Source organism: Amphiura filiformis, chromosome 15 (assembly GCF_039555335.1).
Source record: "Amphiura filiformis chromosome 15, Afil_fr2py, whole genome shotgun sequence".
NCBI classification, from domain to species: Eukaryota; Metazoa; Echinodermata; class Ophiuroidea; order Amphilepidida; family Amphiuridae; genus Amphiura; species Amphiura filiformis.
In genome coordinates, this window is record NC_092642.1 from 26,612,603 (window position 1) to 26,634,988 (window position 22,386).

Below are 22,386 nucleotides of genomic sequence, written 5' to 3' on the forward strand. Positions count from 1 at the left end.
TGTACTTAAATTGTATGTAGCTGGGATGTAAAGTCTCCCATCATGTGAACATTTTCACATTTTATTCGTGCTTGACAATTAAAGGCAGACGATAAGTGTCTACTCACAGATCAGAAAATTCCTAAGCTTCAAAGTAGTGATTTAGATTTTATTATGGTCAGGCCCCAAAGAGCAAATGAGTGATTTTAAAAGAGAGACACCATAAAAAACATTATTATTATTTTGACCAAAGGGCCCGCTGGCGAATGTTAATCAACACTAATACCAAGTGTTTTTACGTTTCTGACATCAAAACACGGTCGACACATTTTGTCTGGGATATTTTGCCATTTTTGAACTTCTTTACCTATTGGTTAAGTTCATTGGTTCCCCCGGGGGGGGGGTACTCAGTACAAATGACCATACGGGGACGTGCCGCAAACATGGGTAGCATTTTCGGCCTTCTGGTATATCAATGACCCCTTTTTCAAAGCCTATTTTGGTATATGAATGGGTCCTTTTTTCAAAATTTTCTCAATTTTTTCGAAAAACAGCCCATTTTTTCCTTAATCTAGCAAAATTTTTCAAAATTTTGGGAAAATTTGTAAAAACTAAGACAATTTTGGTTAAATTCGGCCGAAAATTTTGACTTTTGGTATATCAATGGGTCCAAATTTCTTGAAAAATTGGTATATTTATGGGTCCACTTCCAAAATCTCAGCGGCACGTCCCTACCAAAACCAAACTTGAGTACCCCCCGGGATTGGTTCATAATGTATATCTTTGAATTGCAAATCTCTGTGCGATAAAAACGAGAGTTTTATTCGCTTATACCACACGATGAGAGTAGATATCTTTCGCCCAAATTCTTTGGGGTTATTGTATATTAGTGTAGATACTGCTTCGTATTGGATTCCATTCTTCTCTCTTTACATGCTATCACTCCCGTCCCGCCAAGCAATGTTGTTGATAACCTTTAAAATATCCAACAACTTGTAATTTAAAACCAAGTGTTTCATAGGTCGGTAACTTTTGTGACATCTCACGGATATTTCGGAAGAAAAGACTTCCCGAAAGACTTCTGCCTTAAATTCTGTCAAATATTCGGGATTTATTGGCTCCTTCCAGTAATATTATGATATATTGAACATAAATATTTTTAATGTTCATTTCTTGTCTTGCTACGTCTTTTGATTTATTGTACAGTGGTAGATATAAAAGAACACTTGCTATTTGCAGAGCTGTGGTAGCGTGCCACCTGACTACCAGATGTTGATCGGTTATGATCAACTGACAAAATCATGTTGTAAAAAACGGGAAGGTCATCTTGTCATGGCGCCCCAGTCACTGCCAGTCTTTTGATTGGATACCTCGGGTAAAGTTGCCAAAGAATTAATTTTTGCAGTGAATAAACAGAGAATGGCCCTGTATTGCTATAATGTATGTTACATTATGTAGACGTTCTAAAAACCTAGTAGACATCTTTTGGATGGGGATTGCTTTGATATCTCATCAGAGGTCCGCTATAAAAGTCAATATTGTCTACAGTATTAAAAGATTTGGGCGTAATTGGACGTTTTTTCAATTTTACGAATCGTTAACATGTTGCAGCCTGCTTTTGGTACGCATGTTGTCAGCCTGGCTATACCATTGATTCATTGCAGCCGGCTAATTTGACTATATCAATAACAGCAAAGTGGTGATTTAAAAATGACAGGTCAACCTTTGGTAATGATTCCTTCTTGCCAAAGTACACTTGCAAAGTCTGACACTCACCTCACTAAAATGATCATATGAATTATTCTACAACTGGTCTTAAAATTATTATATGAATCATTTTAAAAATTGACAGGTCAACCTCTGGTGATTCCTTCTTGCCAAAGTACACTTGCGGAGTCTGACACTTAGTTGGGCGCAGATCCCAAGTTTCAATGAAAGCGTTTTCCCACAAATAACACATGCAGCAGCACAAAGAAGATAATTTCAAATAGTCCTAGCATATGCCTTTCTTTATACTTTGATAACAAATTTGCACCAAAACATACATTTTCATTGACCGGGACAACTGGCACAATTGTTCTCACATTGTCTGTTATGTTTCAATATTAAGTGGTTTAATATTACTGCAAGATCTTGAAATCATATACATTGATACTACACAGTTCAAATCAGCTTCTGTAGATTTAAGCCATAAGTGCATCCTTAATACACTGTTAAAGATTTCTGTTCTTTTATAGTGTCAATATTTTCATTACAAAGCCAACTTATCGTTTTTCAGTCATGACATATCATTTTGTACACAAAGGTACTAGGAAAGGATATACAATACCATTTATTATGCAAATTTCTACTAAATTCTCATTTTTACAGGTTTAGTGAAACTATACTTTATCAGTGAACATCAAAAGAAAAGCTAGAAAAGACATACCGCATAACGTCATTTAATTCCATTCCTTGTAGTTCTTCATTTGAAGAATGTTGTAAAAAAAGGAACAATTCTGTTTAAAAGACTTGGATTGGCAGTGTAGCTGCCAAGAGTTGTATCGTTTTGTACTGACATTATTTTAGCCCTGGAGAGTTACTATCTAGCACACCTACCTTTAATACTATACACTAGGGTAGTCATAAGCTAGTCACCTCATTAAAATGATCATATGAATTATTCTACAACTTAGTGCAGTGATAGATATTTTGGAAACCATAGAATATAAAACCGAGTAATTTTATAGGGTGTTTCCATAACCTGACCACCTTTTCTGACTACCTTTTCTGACTACCTTTTCTGACCAGCTTTTACAGTGAGCCCTGTGATATTTGAATGGCCTTATCCCAATGTCATAGTCCAGTAACATTAACTAAACAATCATAGTGCAAAATCTGACCTCAAGTTGCAGAGTATGAATTTTTTGTACCCCAATTTTCAAAGGTCATTCAATGAATGTACAAATGTATTGGAGTTAAAGAACTGTGCACTAATAGATGAAAATGTTTTGGATCCTAGTGTTTTATGCCATAATCATAGACATGCCCTGCTGGGTGATAATTACCAAGCTTTTCTCTGGGACTTGTTAATAGATAAACAACATTTTTAAGGGTACATGGTTGTTATTTCTTTCTCACTTTAGATTATTTATTTGTACCTTTTGCTTGTCGAGTATCCTTTGATTTTGTTTTGTTTAATACAGTTTTGTTTGTTTACTCTGGATGCACCATCGGATCGAGTGCCACTGATGTAAAAGCAATTTCCAAATAAAAACTTGAAACTTAAAAACTACAACACTTTCATGGTAAATGAAATTATTTAAAACAAATAAAATAAAATTTTGCACACACATCCAATTTTCCTGACTTCATTCGAACGAGTGCTCCCTAGTGTTACCCTCAGCACTTCCCTGTTCAGAGTCTATCTGATGGACAATTAAGGGTATACGATGTATTGTTGGTCGAAGCAGCAGAAAACAAAGTAGTTCACAGCACCTTGCAAATGGTAATGAGCTTTAGCAAAAATTGCATTGCTCAGTAAGCCCATTCGGCATTGGAAGTTTGCAATGCATTGTGGGACACATTTTGCAGTTTGGGGACACTTTGTCCTTTGACCTATCGGGAAAATTAAGAAAAATTGGGGTTTTGAGCGTACAAAATATAATTTAAAACGTGTTACTAGAATAAAAACAAACCCAAAAATTTGATTATTGTATAAATTAATTATTTTATTATTTATAATGATAACATTTAATATTACAATAATAAATTAATGATTACAGATATGTCAGAGGTCAAAGTGTCCCAAAAAACCTGAAAGTTATGGCGATTGGGGTTATTCATAGAGAGCCGGCGTGTAGAATAATTAAATATCACAGATATACTTTTGTAGGTCCTGTGGTTCTTGAGTTATGTTGTAGAGAGGGCTGAAACAACAACACTTTTGTAAAATGTACATAACTCATTAACAATAAATTATGCAAGTTTTCCAAAGTATATGATTTGTATAATGAACTTTTGCAAAACACCAAAGTGTTATTTTTCAATAATATATTGATTCAGATAATGAAAATCTGCTTCGACCAACAATACCTCGTGTACCCTTAAACCCATATTCACATTCAGGGCATATGTTTGACAAATATCATGAATATGACCTTGTAAAGTGGTGATTATTGACCCAGCACCTGAAATGATAACTGTCTCCTCTCTATAAAACTGAGAAGTTAACTGCCCTGTGAAAAACCATGGAAGTATGGAAAAACAAAACAAATTTCACTTCATAATTTCAATTTTATGTCACTTAACATCCAGAATGGTACAACATTATTGTGCAAAGTGTAAAGATAATAACAATGAAGCAAACATCAAAATAATGTCAAATAAGATTGTCAAAAAAGATGGTCAGAAAAGGTGGTCAGAAAAGGTAGTCAGAAAAGGTGGTCAGGTTATGGAAATTCCCAATTTTATAAGTAACATTAGTTAACGAGGTAACGGTCGTAAATAACAATTAATAGCGCTTAAAAACAATAATTATTAATTATGACTGGGTTGCTTTCATAATAGCATTTGTTCTGATTTAAAGGAGTATTTCGTGATCCTAGCATCCTCTTTTTAGTCCAGGAGCAAGATCCCACAGGGGGCCTAAATAAGGACTTGGTTCATCCCCCACTACATACAAGGTTTGACATCATAGGTAGTTAGTATGGACCCTCTAGATCACTGCTAGGTAGGTAGTGGACTCAAATTGTGGTATCACTTTTTTTTTACAGGTCATTTTATGTATGGACGTATAATCGCATAAATTCACCAAAAATATGACAAAATTAAGGGGTAGGGGAAATATTAACTCCAAGAACTCAACTTTTACTCATAATAATGAATTTATTTTGGTATGAATATGTAGCTAATTGATTGTTCTAACTGCCTAGTATTATTTGAAAGCAAACCTAGGTTTCATTTGATCATGATTTGAAGTGGCCAATCCATACACTAGTGAAAAATCAGATTTTTCACAACAATGCGTAGGTTGGGTGTTTTTGTGACATTGGCTTCAAATTTTACTATTGTGCCAATTTCTATTTTCAAAATTGATTAAGTTTCCATTTTTTAATTTTGTTTTTAATATCAAACATATCTAGGCAAACTTTGATGTTCTGGTTCAAATATTTATGTATGTGCATGTTTGCTTGCATGTTGGTTTTCTGTTGTGTGGGTTTGGGGTACGTGTGTGTGGGTATGTGGAGTGGGTGCGGGGTGTGTATAGGGTTCAGGGTTGGGGTGTTTTACGTGTCTTAATATGTCACTCGGCTGAACTATATTACTTCTATTAACAAAATTTGTTTGGTAAGTTGCCATTCATGTAATATTTTGAATATTTATATGTGTGGGGTGAGATCAACCGCTGTTTGTCAGGAAAATAGACTGAAAATGTAAAAAAAATAGTTACTTTTCCACATGTAGCAGCGTGTGTAACAATATTAAGGGGTAGGGGAAATATAAACCATCATAACTCAACTTCAACTCATGATAATGAATTCATTTGGGAATTAATATGTAGCTAATTGATTGTTCAAACGTGTTAGTATTATTTTAAAGCAAAGCAGACATTAATTGTCAGGTAGATAGCCATAAAATGTGAGAAAAGGTTACTTTTCTATGTATAACCATGTCAAATATGGCATTATTAAGGGGTAGGGGAAATAAAAACCACCATAACTCAACCTTTACTAATAATAATGAATTCATTTTGGTATCAACATGTAGCTAATTGATTGTTCTAGCTTTCCAGTATTATTTTTAACAGAAAAACCATAAGATAGAAATAAAATATGATAAAAATGTTAATTTTCCAATGTGTAACAGCGTAAAATTTGACAATATTGAAGGTTAGGGGACGTACAAACCAACGCAACTCGATATTTATTCATTATAATTCATTCATTTTGGCATTAATATATAGCTATTTGGTTGTTGTAATCTTTTAAAGCAAAATAACCATTAATTGTTAGCTGGAAAGACATAAAATGTTAAAAAATGTCAATTTTTCATGTGTAGTACCCTAAAATATGACAATATTAAGGTGTAGGGGACATTCAAATCACCAAAACTCAAGTTTTACTGATGAAAATGAATTCATTTTGGTATTAATATGTAGCTATTTGATAGTTCTAACTTTCTAGTATTATTAAGCAATTAAGCCATTAGTTGCCCGGTAGATAGACATAAAATGTATGAAAATGTTAATATTCAATGTCTAACAGCATAAAATATGACAATATTAAGGGGTAAGGGGACATACAAATCACCCAAACTCAAGTTTTACTGATGAAAATGAATTCATTTTGGTATCAATATGTAGCTATTTGATAGTTCTAACTTTCTAGTATTATTTTAAAAGCAATTGAGCCATTAGTTGTCTGGTAGATAGATATAAAATGTATGAAAATGTTAATATTCAATGTCTAACAGCGTAAAATATGACAATATTAAGGGGTAAGGGACATACATATCACCCAAACTCAAGTTTTACTGATGAAAATGAATTCATTTTGGTATCAATATGTAGCTATTTGATTGTTCCCATTTTCTAGCATGATTTTAAAAGCAATTAAACCATTAGTTGTCAGGTAGTTAAACATACAATATGAGAAAAATGTTGATATTCCATGTCTAACAGCGTAAAATATGACAATATTAAGGGGTAGGGGACATACAAATCACCAAAACTCAAGTTTTACTAATGAAAATGAATTCATTTTGGTATCAATATGTAGCTATTTGATTGTTCTCATTTTCAGGCATTATTTTAAAAGCAATTAAACCATTAGTTATCAGGTAGTTAAACATACAATATGAGAAAAATGTTGATATTCCATGTCTAACAGCGTAAAATATGACAATATTAAGGGTAGGGGACATACAAATCACCAAAACTCAAGTTTTACTGATGAAAATGAATTCATTTTGGTATCAATATGTAGCTATTTGATAGTTCTAACCTTCTAGTATTATTTTAAAAGCAATTGAGCCATTAGTTGTCTGGTAGATAGATATAAAATGTATGAAAATGTTAATATTCAATGTCTAACAGCGTAAAATATGACAATATTAAGGGTAAGGGACATACAAATCACCCAAACTCAAGTTTTACTGATGAAAATGAATTAATTTTGGTATCAATATGTAGCTATTTGATAGTTCTAACTTTCTAGTATTATTTTAAAAGCAATTGAGCCATTAGTTGTCTGGTAGATAGATATAAAATGTATGAAAATGTTAATATTCAATGTCTAACAGCGTAAAATATGACAATATTAAGGGTAAGGGACATACATATCACCCAAACTCAAGTTTTACTGATGAAAATGAATTCATTTTGATATCAATATGTAGCTATTTGATTGTTCTCATTTTCTAGCATTATTTTAAAAGCAATTAAACCATTAGTTGTCAGGTAGTTAAACATACAATATGAGAAAAATGTTGATATTCCATGTCTAACAGCGTAAAATATGACAATATTAAGGGTAGGGGACATACAAATCACCAAAACTCAAGTTTTACTGATGAAAATGAATTCATTTTGGTATCAATATGTAGCTATTTGATAGTTCTAACCTTCTAGTATTATTTTAAAAGCAATTAAGCCATTAGTTGTCCGGTAGATAGACATAAAATGTATGAAAATGTTAATATTCAATGTCTAACAGCGTAAAATATGACAATATTAAGGGGTAAGGGACATACAAATCACCCAAACTCAAGTTTTACTGATGAAAATGAATTCATTTTGGTATCAATATGTAGCTATTTGATTGTTCTCATTTTCTAGCATTATTTTAAAAGCAATTAAACCATTAGTTGTCAGGTAGTTAAACATACAATATGAGAAAAATGTTGATATTCCATGTCTAACAGCGTAAAATATGACAATATTAAGGGTATGGGACATACAAATCACCAAAACTCAAGTTTTACTGATGAAAATGAATTCATTTTGGTATCAATATGTAGCTATTTGATAGTTCTAACTTTCTAGTATTATTTTAAAAACAATTAAGTCATTAGTTGTCTGGTAGATAGACATAAAATGTATGAAAATGTTAATATTCAATATTTAACAGCGTAAAATATGACAATATTAAGGGGTAAGGGGACATACAAATCACCAAAACACAAGTTTCACTGACGAAAATGAAATCTCGGTGGGCATCGTATTGTTGCAAAATGAATGTTCTCATTTTCTGGCATTATTTTAAAATCAATTAAGTTTCCCACGAGGGTTGAAGGTCATAATGGGGCCAATACTAAAAAAATGATCCTACATGTATCATGTTGTTATCTCAAATTGTTCCCTAAAAAAGACAATTGTCATAGTTCTACGAAGCTTAGTTCAGGGGTTATAACGTCGAATATATCAAAATATCATAAATAAAGGTCAAATTTTAAAATGGTCCAATTGCACCAATTAACGTAAGAAACCTGAATCGTATACTACGTTCAAATTTGGGTGCAACAATTTGTATTCCCGTGTTCCCCTTCACAGTTAATGCAGCCAAAGTTGAGTTATGGTAATATTTCCCCTAACCTTAATATTACCATATTTGACACTGTTACACATGGGAGTTTTTCTCACATTTCCTTTGTACAGGGTGTCCCAATAAAAAGAGGCCCCACATTGGGCCCTCTTTTTCTCCTATTTCTGAAGAGTTGATCTAATATATTTTGGTATGTAAAGAAACCTTGAGTCGTTAGCTTTAATAAACCAAAACAATTATATCAATTGGCTCACCACTTTTGAAGATATGTTCTTTTAGAGAAATGTACCCGTTTTTCAGTCTGTCCACGGAGAAGGTTTGGCTACTTCAAAGATTAGTACACATACCATGCATGAATATCAAACATTCCTCAATGAGAACTTTATAAAATAACTTTATTTATGGAATGGGCTTTACCTGTAGGTTTATGGGCAATGGATTTTGTTAATAGTGTCATTAATTTATGGATAAAATGGATGCCGAATGGGACTTCTTTTGCTTTACTTGCATTTACTTATTTTTCTTGGTTATTTATGTCTTTTTGTTTTATTATGTTTCTTACTTTCTTACTTTGTTGTTTCTTGCTTTCTTTTTTTATTTACAACATAAGTCGTTTCTCTTTTTAGGATAAAAGGTAGCCCTAAAAGGCTGTTTGGTTTGTCTTTGGTTCTTCTGAAGTGAGTTTACTGTGCTGCTCTGCCCTCTACCCGGTTGCCTCCTTGGCGAATACAGGTTTCAGCCCTGGTTCTCATTGCATCAATTGCGTTACGTACCATCCTTGTGCGCTGGATGCTTGATACTGCATTCAGTAATACGTTTGCGAAGATCTTGGATTTTACCACAAAGGAAAAAAATCAAGTGGTGTGAGGTCTGGTGATCGTGCAGGCCATTCCACAGCATGAGCCTTCCCAACCACCCCCGTTTGCTATCCGTGGACAGAGTGAAAAACGGGTACTTTTATTCAAAAGGGCATATCTTCAAAAGTTGTGAGCCGATTGAAATAATTGTTTTGGTTTATAAAAGCTAACGATTAAAGGTTTCTTTACATACCAAAATATATTTAATCAACTTTTCAAAAATAGGAGAAAAAGAGGGCGCAATCAGGGGCCTCTTTTTTTTGGGACACCCTGTATCTACATAACAACTAATGATACTAGAACGTTAGATGAATTCATTATCACGAGTAAAAGTTGAGTTATGGGAGTTTATATTTCCCCTACCCCTTGATATTGTCATATTTAGGGACCGTTCACAAACACTTGTAAGGGGGGGCTGATGCAAAAGGGGTCTGACAATTTTGGCCCTCCTAAGGGGGGCTGAAAAAAGTGACCAAAAATTTTCCTGGAAAAATTGAGTTTATATGATTTTCTATGGGGTTGACCCATAATTTTCATCTCAACCCTAAAATTTTGAGGTCTGTAAAGGGGGGTGGGGCGAAACATTTTTGCGATGAAATTTTTTTGCATCAGGCCCCTCCCCCTTACAAGTGTTTGGTGAACGGTCCCTTCTGACAGTTTATGTGTATCTACCTGACAACTAATGATCGCTTTGTTTGTAGAAAGTTAGAACAGCCAATCAGATACATTTTGATACCAAGATGAATTCCTTTTCATGAGTAAAAGTTGAGTTATGGCAGTTATAAATTTCCCCTACCCCTTAATATTGTCATTTTACGCTGTTAGACATAAAAAAAATTACCTTTTCCTCACAGTTTCTGTATATCTGCCGGACAAATAATGGTCGCTTTGCTTTATAATAATACCAGAAAGTTAGAACAACCAATTAGATACATTTTGATACCAAGATGAATTAATTCTCATGAGTAAATGTTGAGTTATGGCAGTTTATATATCCTACCCCTTAATATTGTCATATTTAAGCTGTTAGACATAGAATATTTACCTTTTCCTCACAGTTACTGTGTATGTACCTGACAACTAATGATCGCTTTGCTTTGAAATAATACTAGAAAGTTAGAACAATCACTTAAATACATTTTGATACCAAGATTAATTCATTTTCATGAGTAAAAGTTGAGCTGTGGCAGTTTATATTTCCGCTACCCCTTAATATCGTCATATTTATTTATGCTGTTAGACATAGAATAGTTACCTTTTCCTCACAAATACTGTGTATCTACCTGACAAATAATGGTCGCTTTGCTTTAAAATAATACTAGAAAGCTAGACCAATAACTTGGATATATTTTGATACCAAGATGAATTCAATTTCATGAGTAAAAGTTGAGTTATGACAGTTTACATTTCCCCTACCCCGTAATATTGTCATCTTCACGCTGTTAAGACATAGAAAAGTTACCTTTTCCTCACAGTTTCTGTATATCTGTCTGGCAACTAATGGTTGCTTTGCTTTAAAATGATACTAGAAAGTTAGAACAATCAACTAGATACATTTTGATACCAAGATGAATTCATTTTCATGAGTAAAAGTTGAGTTATGGCAGTTTATATTTCCCCTACCCCTTAATATTGTCATATTTACGCTGTTAGACATAGAAAATTTACCCTTTTCTCACAGTTTCTGTGTATCTACCTGACAAATAATGGTCGCTTTGCTTTAAAATAATACTAGAAAGTTAGAACAATCACTTGGATACATTTTGATACCAAGATGAATTCATTTTCATGAGTAAAAGTTGAGTTATGGCAGTTACAAATTTCCCCTACCCCTTAATATTGTCATTTTACGCTGTTAGACATAGAAAAGTTTCCTTTTCCTCACAGTTTCTGTATATCTGCCTGACAAATAATGGTCGCTTTGCTTTAAAATAATATTAGAAAGCTAGACCAATAACTTGGATATATTTTGATACCAAGATGAATTCAATTTCATGAGTAAAAGTTGAGTTATGGCAGTTACAAATTTCCCCTACCCCTTAATATTGTCATTTTACGCTGTTAGACATAGAAAATTTTCCTTTTCCTCACAGTTTCTGTATATCTGCCTGACAAATAATGGTCGCTTTGCTTTAAAATAATACTAGAAAGCTAGACCAATAACTTGGATATATTTTGATACCAAGATGAATTCAATTTCATGAGTAAAAGTTGAGTTATGACAGTTTACATTTCCCCTACCCCGTAATATTGTCATCTTCACGCTGTTAAGACATAGAAAAGTTACCTTTTCCTCACAGTTTCTGTATATCTGTCTGACAACTAATGGTTGCTTTGCTTTAAAATGATACTAGAAAGTTAGAACAATCACTTATAGATACATTTTGATACCAAGATGAATTCATTTTCGTGAGTAAAAGTTGAGTTATGGCAGTTTATATTTCCCCTACCCCTTAATATTGTCATATGTACGCTGTTAGACATAGAAAATGTACCCTTTTCTCACAGTTTCTGTGTATCTACCTGACAACTAATGGTCGCTTTGCTTTAAAATAATACTAAAAAGTTAGAACAATCAATTAGATATACATATTGAATTGAATTGAATAGAATTAATACCAAGATGAAGTCAATATCATGAGTAAAATATTGAGTTCTGATGATTTATTTTCCCCTACCCTTAATATTTTTCTATGTTATGTTGATATACGAGGGAAATCAACATCAGTTTTTGTTGGGGTTTTTGGTTTTTTTTAAAACATTTTTTGTTTTTTTTCCCAGTGGTTACTCACGTCCTACACATAAATATTCCAAATATTACATCAATGGAATCTTAACGGATTTTGTAAATGGAAGTTGGTGCAGTGTAGTGACATATTCATGTACACGCACATTCATCCCCTCACCCCACACATACCCTATGTACACCCGCACCCCCCCCCCCACACCTCCTCCCACAGACACTCCAACGAACTCATACATATTATAATGATTGGAACTGTTACAATGATGTGTCCCTTGATATGCTTAACATTAAAAACAAAATAAAACATTAAAATTTAAATTGAAAAATTAAAAATGGAAACTGAATCAATTTTGAAAATATAAAGTGGTATAGTTGTGAGATTTGAGGCCAATGTCAAACTTTACACATATGGTTTAAAAAATCAGATTACCACTCATTTATGGACTATATACTTCCAAATATGCTCAAATGAAACCTGTTTTTGTTTAAAAATAATACTAGAAAGTAAGGAAAATCATTTAGCTACATATTGATACCAAAATTAATTCAAAATCATGAGTAAAAGTTGAGTTCTTGGAGTTTATATCTCCCCTACCCCTTAATTTTGTCCTATTTTTTGTGATTTTATGCGATTTTACGTCCATACATAAAATGACCTGTAAAAAAAAAGTGATACCACAATTTGAGTCCACTACCTACCTAGCAGTGATCTAGAGGGTCCATACTTACTACCTATGGTGTCAAACCTTGTATGTAGTGGGGGATGAACGAAGTCATTTTTTTGAGGTTGCTGCTCCTGTACTATTTTATGACATGTTTCAGTACATATCCACGAAAAAAGCATATTCCCAAAATTTCAGTTGATTCCGATTTTGCGTTTGCGAGTTATGCATGATTATGTGTATTACACTGCTCCATAGACAATGCGTTGTAATTTCGTTCTGGTGCACCAGAACGAAATTCACATTTCCCGATATCTTTGCTAAACGAATTAATCTGCAAGAAATATTTTGTACATAAACATTATGTAGCCAGAGTATTCCAGTGATATACAAATCTCAACTTTTTTTGAGGAAAGTGGTGACATGAGGCTGTGGATCACGAAATGCCCTTTTAAATCAAAGACAAATGGAATAAATAAGAAAGAATTTCTGTTGTTTCAAATCAAAATCTAATTCCTGTTACAGATGCATTCATCATGTGTTAATGCGTTAACTGGCTGAGCTGGTCCAAAGGGGCCACTTACACAATGTGCACACACTTAGAAATTGTACCATAAACAAGTACTTAGTGTTTCAAATCCCTCATGATCATGCAATCCATGCCGTAAATAAATTATATATGCTTAGTTTCTTACTCTAAATAAATAGTCGCCACTTAAAAAAATCCTATTCAAGTCTTAAGTATCCTGTTGTTTTGACATGATAAGCTGATACAAGTGTTTGCATAAAGTGGTGTACCAATGCTGCCAATTTGAATATCTCAAAAGCGATATTACCGCATTTTACCTGGTCATGAAAAATCCACCTGTTTTTACACGGATTATACATTATACTACAAGTTGCATGTGACCCCCATCAAAGTAATTATATAGTTCGAATCAATAGGCCTACTTTTAAGAAACACTGAATTGGTTGAAATTGCGTGTACCAATGCGGTTAGGACTCTCGTCCAGTCCAAGATTGATTACTGCTCCTTGCTTAATGGTATCTCCCAGAAAGACCTCACCCGCCTGCAGCTTCTCCAGAACAAGTGCGCCAGACTCATCTTCAGAGAGCCCAAATATACTCATACTTGTTTTTTGCTTCACCATCTGCACTGGCTTTCAGTTGCTTAACGTGTCAAGTTTCGCATTCTCGTCCATGCTTATAAGGTTCTTGCTTCATCTATACCTGAATACCTGTCCTCTATCATTTACACCCGTCATTCTGCATGTTCTGGGTACTCATTGTGCTCTACTGCTGCTACGTGCCTTTCCATTCCCAGATCCCACAAGCTGGCTGGTAACAGAGCATTTTCCATTATTATTATTATTATAAATGAATGTGGATGCTACATATCGCTAACAACATTGAAGTCCATAACACCTGCCACTTCCTGTGTTTAACCCTAGCACGTACTAACTAAACCCTTTTTAACACCAATTTATCCCCAACCTTGATCCCATAAAGTTTCCAACAAAAGTGCATTTTTTTCTTGAACGAAGTTTAGTTTCGACTGTTTTACAGTTGCGTTTTATCGAAGTTAAGAATCTGTTGCTATAAATGTACTTCGTGAATCACATTTCAGATTCAAGAACTTATCAACACTTTAACAGAGTTACAATAACAATGAGCTAAAAAGCGGAGAGTGAAAACATGACATCGCACTTTACTCAATAGCATTTAGCCTGCTATACAATAACTCATTAGCCTAATTCAGTAACCATATACCTTCTTCCCGCCTTAGCTTAACCGTCTGCTCACCGCTGTCGTCTGCGAACAACGAACAATCCGTTTTTAATACACCTTAAATATTTAGATCATTTTAGGTGAACGTTGCGAAATAATGACTAACTATGCACAAACATGCTTAGTAGTTTCCTCTATGAAGATCAATGTCCAAATAAACAAATGACACAGATAAATGTATGTAAATGGGGCTCAATTATTTAGAAACCGCAAACACTTTGCAAATATACTCACGTTCGATAATGTTTCTCTCAGATTTCCATGATACCTGACACTTTGCTAACACCCGCACATTTGTGTTCTAGTTAACAGTGTGTACTTATGGAAATAGCGGGAAAGTCACGTAACAACAAGATAAGAATACAAGCAACACAGAACAATGAATTAACTGACCTCTTTTCTGGGACATGTGATGTGATTGTGCAAAATCAGCCTGAAGTCGGTCATATTTAATTTTCAGTTGAAAATCCATTGATATTGGACAACCAGTTCAAAAGATAGGCACAGTTAAAGAAAGATTATAAAGAAATATTTCATTTGTTTTAGTCCGGCTGCGAGTGGTTACCCACTGTGGGTATGATGTTGTATCATTGAGGTATAGGACTTTTTATTTTTTTGGAGAAGAGCAGGTAGGGCAACTACTTGATTATATTTCTACATGTTCATACTACATACTCTGAAAATTTTAGAAAATTCGTACGAGTCCGTTTTTTTTAAATCACGTTTTTGTTCCTAAAATGGGGGTTATAGCGCCCTCAACGGGCACTCTCTCCATAGAGCTACATGTAAAGACCAGTTATAGACAAATGGCCCTAAAATAAAACGCACTCGTGCGAATTTCCTCAAATTTTGCATATGATGTCGATTTAACATCTGGAATGTAATGCAAGTGATGTCGTTGCTGCTCTTCTAAATTCATTTTTAAAATGTCCGCTCCAGACCAAGGTGGATATAGCTTCTCAAGACCATCAAAAATAAGTTTACTGGATCTCTGTCAGCATTGGGCATTTTGAGATATGGCGGGTCAAAGTTCATACAGAGGTCAACATTCAAACTGCTCAAATGCTGTTGAAAAGTTCTCCAAATTATTCCTCTTGTCATGGCGATCCAGAAAAAGACATTTCCTTCTGGACTTTTTAGGAGGTCAAAGGTCACCATTTGACCTCCACAGGGTCAAATCCTGCAAAATACTCAGATTGTTGTGAAAATAGTCTCAAATTTTGCGTCTTGTATAAACAACTAAAAAAAGAATAGTTTGCCATAGCTAGGGTGTTCGTTACCATCGTAACATGGTGACATTGAATCATATAGACCTGACCCTTTTTTGCTATGTTACCATGGTTACCCATGTAAGGAAACATCGGACACAATACAAACTATTATATTTCTGCATGGATTTTCTATGATGAACAATTTGAGACTATCTTGGTGAAGATCGGAGCATTTTTCAGGTTTTGACCCCTGTAGAGGTCAAAACGTGACCTCTGACCTTTTTGCTTATAACTCCAGATAGGTATGTCACAGATAGGTAAAAGTATACTTTTTCTGGAGAACTTTTCAACAGTATATCGTAAAATGCCCAATGCTGACAGAGGTCCAGTAAACCTATTTTTGAAGTTCGTGGTCTTGAAATACGAGGGCGGTCAATAAGTTCGTAGAACAAGGTACTTGAAAGTGCTAGCCAAACTCTTTCTATCTCTCCTTTGAGCATGGTCACTACATGCTATCTTCCGATAGCTCCTTGGGCCACTTTGCATTGATCACCAGCAAACCTGATATTTTGAAAGTAGGACTTAAAATTCTAAAATAGGTTTCACTAACTGGATGCCATGCCTGAACCACAATATGGTTACTGTAATTAACTGACCCCTCTGTCGTGAATGGCAGCTTGATAATAGCGTACAGGACACAATCCGAAAACAACCACATTCCTACCATCAACCTTCTTCACATGATGGCTTGCCTCAATTTTGCTATCAAAATTGTATGATATATGCCTATGATTGTACTTTCATTTAGCAAATGATCTGTCATCAAGACTATCCCTGGATCTCAGAAACAGCGATGAAGACCTTGCACTACGGTGACCGAGTGATGATCTTCTTAGGGGTGTGAGATCCAGGTGCTTCCACTAAATTCACTCATAATTCCAGTGATTAATGTATGCCTTCTTACCTTTAGCCACATATAGATTAAACTTGCCTTGGTCCTCATTCTAAATGTGTTGAAGGTGTGGACCTGAATATATCAACTGGTATCAATTTTGTACATGAAGATTCCGGGACCCCATCTAGAAGACACCCTGGAATACCCAAATATTAATGGATTAATATTGAAAACACATTCATCAGAAATTCGTCGGCTGTGGCGTATGGTGATTTTTGGTCATTTTTTTGAAAATTGGCACATATGTTTTTAATGATGTTCTCTTTCATTTTTTCTAAGTCTCATCAGTCATAATTAGCTAATTAATTAGTAATTAATTAATTAAATGTGGCGTATAGTTACAAAGTGACATTTTTTGTATTCCATAGTGGCGTATCGACCATACGCCACTTTTTATACACATTTTATAATTATGAAATATCGACAAAAATGAAAAACATCGTATGTCATAGTGGCGTACACGTATCGGACCTATACGCCACTATGGAACGACGAAAAGTAACGCCATAGGGATTACACGGCGACCGAGGTGGCGTAAGGTTAACGTTAGGTTAGGGTATTGCGTTTTGTTTATTTTCCATAGTGACGTATAGTTTTATTTTCAGTTTGCCAGCAATAGTGTGTATTTATTTCTTTTGAAAATATATAACAATAAAATCTATTTAGTTTACTACAGAAATTTCACATCATTTACAAAATATAATGAATGTCTGATTTACACAACTCGATTTTAAATTGGCATTTCTTCAAACCCGATTTTCTCGAAAAGTTGTTTATTCGCGGCGCCCCACTATACGCCACTGTGGAATACAGACGACGAATTGTCTCATCTTTCTTATTTGGCTCTTTATTCATTACCAATGCCACTGTACCAGCACGTATATCATTAGTGGTGACGTCAGCAAGTCTTTTGGGCTTTGGATGATCTTCAAGGACGCTCATTCGTTTCTTGAACTCTAAGAACCATTTCGTTGCTGTTGAATACCAAGGACGTCATTACCATTTACAACAACTGTACATTGTTAAAGTTTATTTGAGTTTTCACAACCGACGGGAGAAATTTTGACCCTGTATTCACTTCTGATAGTACCTGTGAATTCATGGAGGTTGGCTTCCTCTGAAGAGTGTCCTGCCCTTATACAGTGATGCAAAAATACAATATCTTTGCAGTAATGTTTTGAAGAATAAGCTTTCAAATGAGACAAAATTCAATACCGTGCGACAAAGTAACATACCGAGTTCTACGAACTTTTGGACCGGCCCTCGTATCAATCCAAAACAAAACTATGGACACCAAAACAAGCTTATGGGGCAAAATTGTGGTTGGCAGCCGGACTATTTGGCTTTTTCTTAAAATCAACATTTCCGACTTTCTACTGGTTTTGTTTGATCACATCACATAATGTCAATGTACTCAAAAACGCTAGAAGAAGACAACATCTTATCTGTGCTTATGACAGTGACTAATGTTTGCGATTAGAGTAAATGTATCTATGAATTGTTTCTGAAAGCGTGTTCATCTAACGCCAACACCTGTTATCAATACAATATGAGCACGTGTGGCTTAAAGGTGGAAGGTGTTATTTTTATCTTGTTTAGTGTTACAAAAAGACGACCCACCAGGCTGTTATCTTTTTGATAAAACTATTTTTTGTGATAATGATATGATTTTTTAGTCCTCTTTCAATCTGATATACCTCCAGAGTAGCCGTGATTTTCCTTTGGAAAGCCCATAATGTAACCCATCATGTAACAGGTATATCCATCATGTCAGCATAATATGAAATTAGATTTTTTTGCCGGATTAGAAAGCTTTATTCCGATATAATATTTTTCACCCTGATGTGGCAGTGACGTCATCGCGTTGAGGCAGCTATTTCGCGTGCGCATCTATGCGCCGTCTTTAAGCTTGTGCGTGCGTACGCTGCAGCGTTTTGAGCGTCCGCAGCTAATTAAAGCGGCGCCCAATAAAATACGCACTGACGTCACTGCCACATGAGGGTGAAAAATGGTATAGCTGTATTATTCCTGTACTGATTCTAGGAGTACGCTTCAATAATAGGTAATCCCTATTTAACACATCATTATGATCACGGTATATTGCCCAATAGAATCCAATAATGGTAGACTGCTGCCCTCAGTCGGCAACCGTCTGGATTGACGACTGATAAAACTACGTGGAAAAAAGTGGCGGATTTTGCAACAGGATTCCTGTGGCATAGAGCATGCGCAGTTGTGTCCAAATTGACCTTTTGACCGAGTTTGTTGTTTCTTGAACTTCAAAGCGTGATCTTGTCACAACGGCTCGGTACAGCAACGCGGTACAGTGGCGCCGTTTGTCAGTCGCGCTATAGCGCACAACCAAAGTCGCATTGAATATTTTCAGAAGTCCGTCATATCGATATGGACTGTAAGTTAATCAGTCGTCACTACGAAGCATAACACAGTACATGCGAAGTGTAGACGGCTAAAACGGCTTTTCACTGGGAAAATGGGTCAGTAACGTTACCTTCCGATAGCAGAATAAGACAATACAAAAGCGAGATCGCCGATTCGCGCTCGGCGAATATCGCCTGTAGCACGTCTCGTGGTAGATAGTGACGGGTTGTAGTAAACTGTTATTCGTCTCTCTGCCAAATTATATAATACCCAGACATCTTTGGAATATCTGGCCCACACCAACAACAATAACAACAAACACAACAACAGCAAATGTTGTCGGTTTCATTCCATTTTGACGTATAGTGATGTTTGGTCATTTTTTAACACATAGGCCTACGATTTTAATCATGTTCTCTTTCATTCAGCTAGTCTCAGCTCAAATTAGGTTATTATTTAAATTTGGCGTATCGTTACAAAGTGAAATTTTGTGTTTTCCATAGTGGCGTATCGAGCACACGCCACTTTTCATACATATTAATAATAATAAACTAAGAAATATCGGCAAAAGGAAAAACATAGCATGTCAAAGTGGCGTATCACCTCGTTCCATTCCATGGCGCATCGGACCTATACGCCATTATGAAATGAAGCCGAAGAAAAAATAACGCCATAGGGATTACACGGCGACCGAGATGGCGTGAGGTTTGGGTAAGGCAAGGTAAGGTTATCGCGTTGAGTAGACTACTTATTGTTTTCATTTTACTAGTAATAATGTGTTTTTCTTTCTTTTGGCATTTGTTCAAACGCGATTTTCTCGAAAAGTTATTTACTTGTCACAGAATATCAATCATATTACAGAATGCAATAGAAATAGTACCTTGAATCATTCCTGGAGGGTACACATGTAGTGGCCTACTTATGACGTCGAGTGCTTAATTTAGGCGACTTCAGTGGATGGTTGGTGGCAATAAAACATATCACAGCAAGTTTAAAGACCCATGCAGTGATCCCTGCGAAAGTGTAAAAAAATAAAATTGTTTATAACTTGCTTTAAAAGTATAGGATATTAAGTCATTGAAATTGTCATTTGGTATTTTTGAAATGAAAAATTTGGCAAAAAACAAACAAACAAACAAACAAACAAACAAAGAAAACATCAGTATTGACGAAGTTGATGCCCCATATTCAAATACATGTAGCTAAATTACAGATTCATATAAATTCCTTATTTTTTTCGTCTTAAGGTTGGTCTGAACCCTGGAATTATGGAAACTTTCGGGCCTCATAACTTCTAAATTGTTTGTCTAAAGTATATAAAAGTATACAAATTTAGAATGGCAAAGACTTGATAAGTTCATCTGAGAGGTCAAATTTGGGCCAAAATGGCACTTTTGGCCCCAAATCCCCAAAATAATGTTTTTGGCCCACTTCTTTTTTGTGCATCAACAAAAAATTCTTGGGCCAAAAGTTTTTTGAAACTAATTTTTAAAAACTAGATCAAAATATCTGGGACACGTTTTTTCATTTTTTTGAATTTCAACTAACTTTGAGAAATTTGCGCCAAAAATGGTCAAAAAATGCTGATTTTTCAAAAAAATCATAAAAAAGCCCGATTTTGGCACAAATTTCAAATATTTTTGGTGAAATTGGTCAAAATTCAAAAAACGGGTCCTAGATATTTTGATCTAGTTTTTAAAAATTAGTTTCAAAAAACTTTTGGCTCAAGAATTTTTTTGTTACGGTGCACAAAAAGAAGTGGGCCAAAAACCGTTATTTTTGGAATTTTGGGCCAAACTGCCATTTTGGCCCAAATTTGACCTCACAGATGAACTTATCAAGTCTTTGCCATTCTAAATATGTATACTTTTATATACTTTAGACCAACAATTTAGAAGTTATGAGGCCCGAAAGTTTCCATAATTCCAGGGTTCAGACCAACCTTAAATACGTGGCTTTCGGCTGAACCACTAATAAGCTGAATAAACATCTGATATACATGTTAACTAGAGCTAGGATAACTGTTGATTGTTTTGGCTTCATTAATCATTAAAACAAAGAAAGATACAAGTTAGAAATAAGTTACAATTATTGTCAACACTGTCGAAAGGATGTCGAAGCAAGATTTCTCATCCGAGAGCCAGTTGTTGCAAGCCATGCTGATTTTCCCGAACCTGTGGGCACTTATAACAAAACCTGTATGGAGTACCCATCCTCAAAGCGTTCTTATATCATTTTTAACAATCTCTTGCCCTCCATGTCGAAAATGCACACTCATACACACCAACAGACCTAAACATATCCACTCACCTGCAATCACCACCAGGGTTTTCTTTAAAATATTTATGATGCAATTTTATCAGTTTCGCCGTCGAGCAATGATTAAAGGAGGAAAGAGGAAAAGTGATCCCGCCCGGGAATTGAACCCAGGACCTCTGGTTGAAGAGACCAGCGCCTTAACCACTTGGCCACGGGAGCTTCATGATTAGGCAGACTGGGAATTCAACCTTTAAGCGGTTTTTCATTTAAAATATTTTCCTGAAGGAGTATATTCCATTTTTTGTACCCTTTCAATACTGAACTTTTCATCTGAAAGGGTATAAAACATTGTACATAGGGTATGTTTTTTATTTATTAATATGTGTCTAAATTTCACTGAATTGTTGACCCAAATTTTGTTTCTAAAACGTCGGGTGTTACGAACCGTAAATGTTCGCAAGTAAACACTATTTATTACGACTGACTCGTACCCCCACTGGTCGGGATTCCTACGTTTCAGTTTCCTACGCGTTTGAATGGGAATTGGATTGCGTACTTTCCCAATGTTTGGTGAGCATATTTCTCCAATATTTTTAGAAGTTGACGTTGAATGTTCTATTCTATATCGTTTGGCAATAATGTCATTTACCAGTAGTATGTTAAAGTTGTAATTTTGTGTATTTGATCGCAAAGATCGGATATTTTTATTCCGATTCGAATTCTGAACCCTTCGCAAGGGTGCAGAATTCGGCACAACTTTAACGATAATTTTGCCTTTTGGACACTAAAATGCATTTGATCCTTAATATTCCAACCGAGTCTTTAGTTATCAAGCACAATAAGGTAGGTACCAGTTTTACATTGATGACATTTTAAAGAATTTCTGACCTGTGCAAATCGTTAAGTGTGTATTTCCCATTGATATCCAAAATGGCGTAAGCCAGTCCTATTAATAGGCACGGCGAATAGGACTGGCAAGCAAGTCTATACCCCACTAGAATAGCTACGGCCATAATCATAATTTTCGT

The 22,386-nt window shown here is 35.0% G+C and overlaps 1 non-coding gene across 1 annotated transcript; it reads right to left on the bottom strand.

Annotated features, from left to right (window-relative positions):
* Nucleotides 1–21,503: 21,503 nt before the first annotated feature.
* On the bottom strand, nt 21,504–21,577 carry Trnak-cuu (transfer RNA lysine (anticodon CUU)). Its single transcript has one exon. It is a non-coding gene; the product is annotated as a tRNA-Lys (tRNA).
* Between the last annotated feature and the right edge of the window lie 809 nt (nt 21,578–22,386).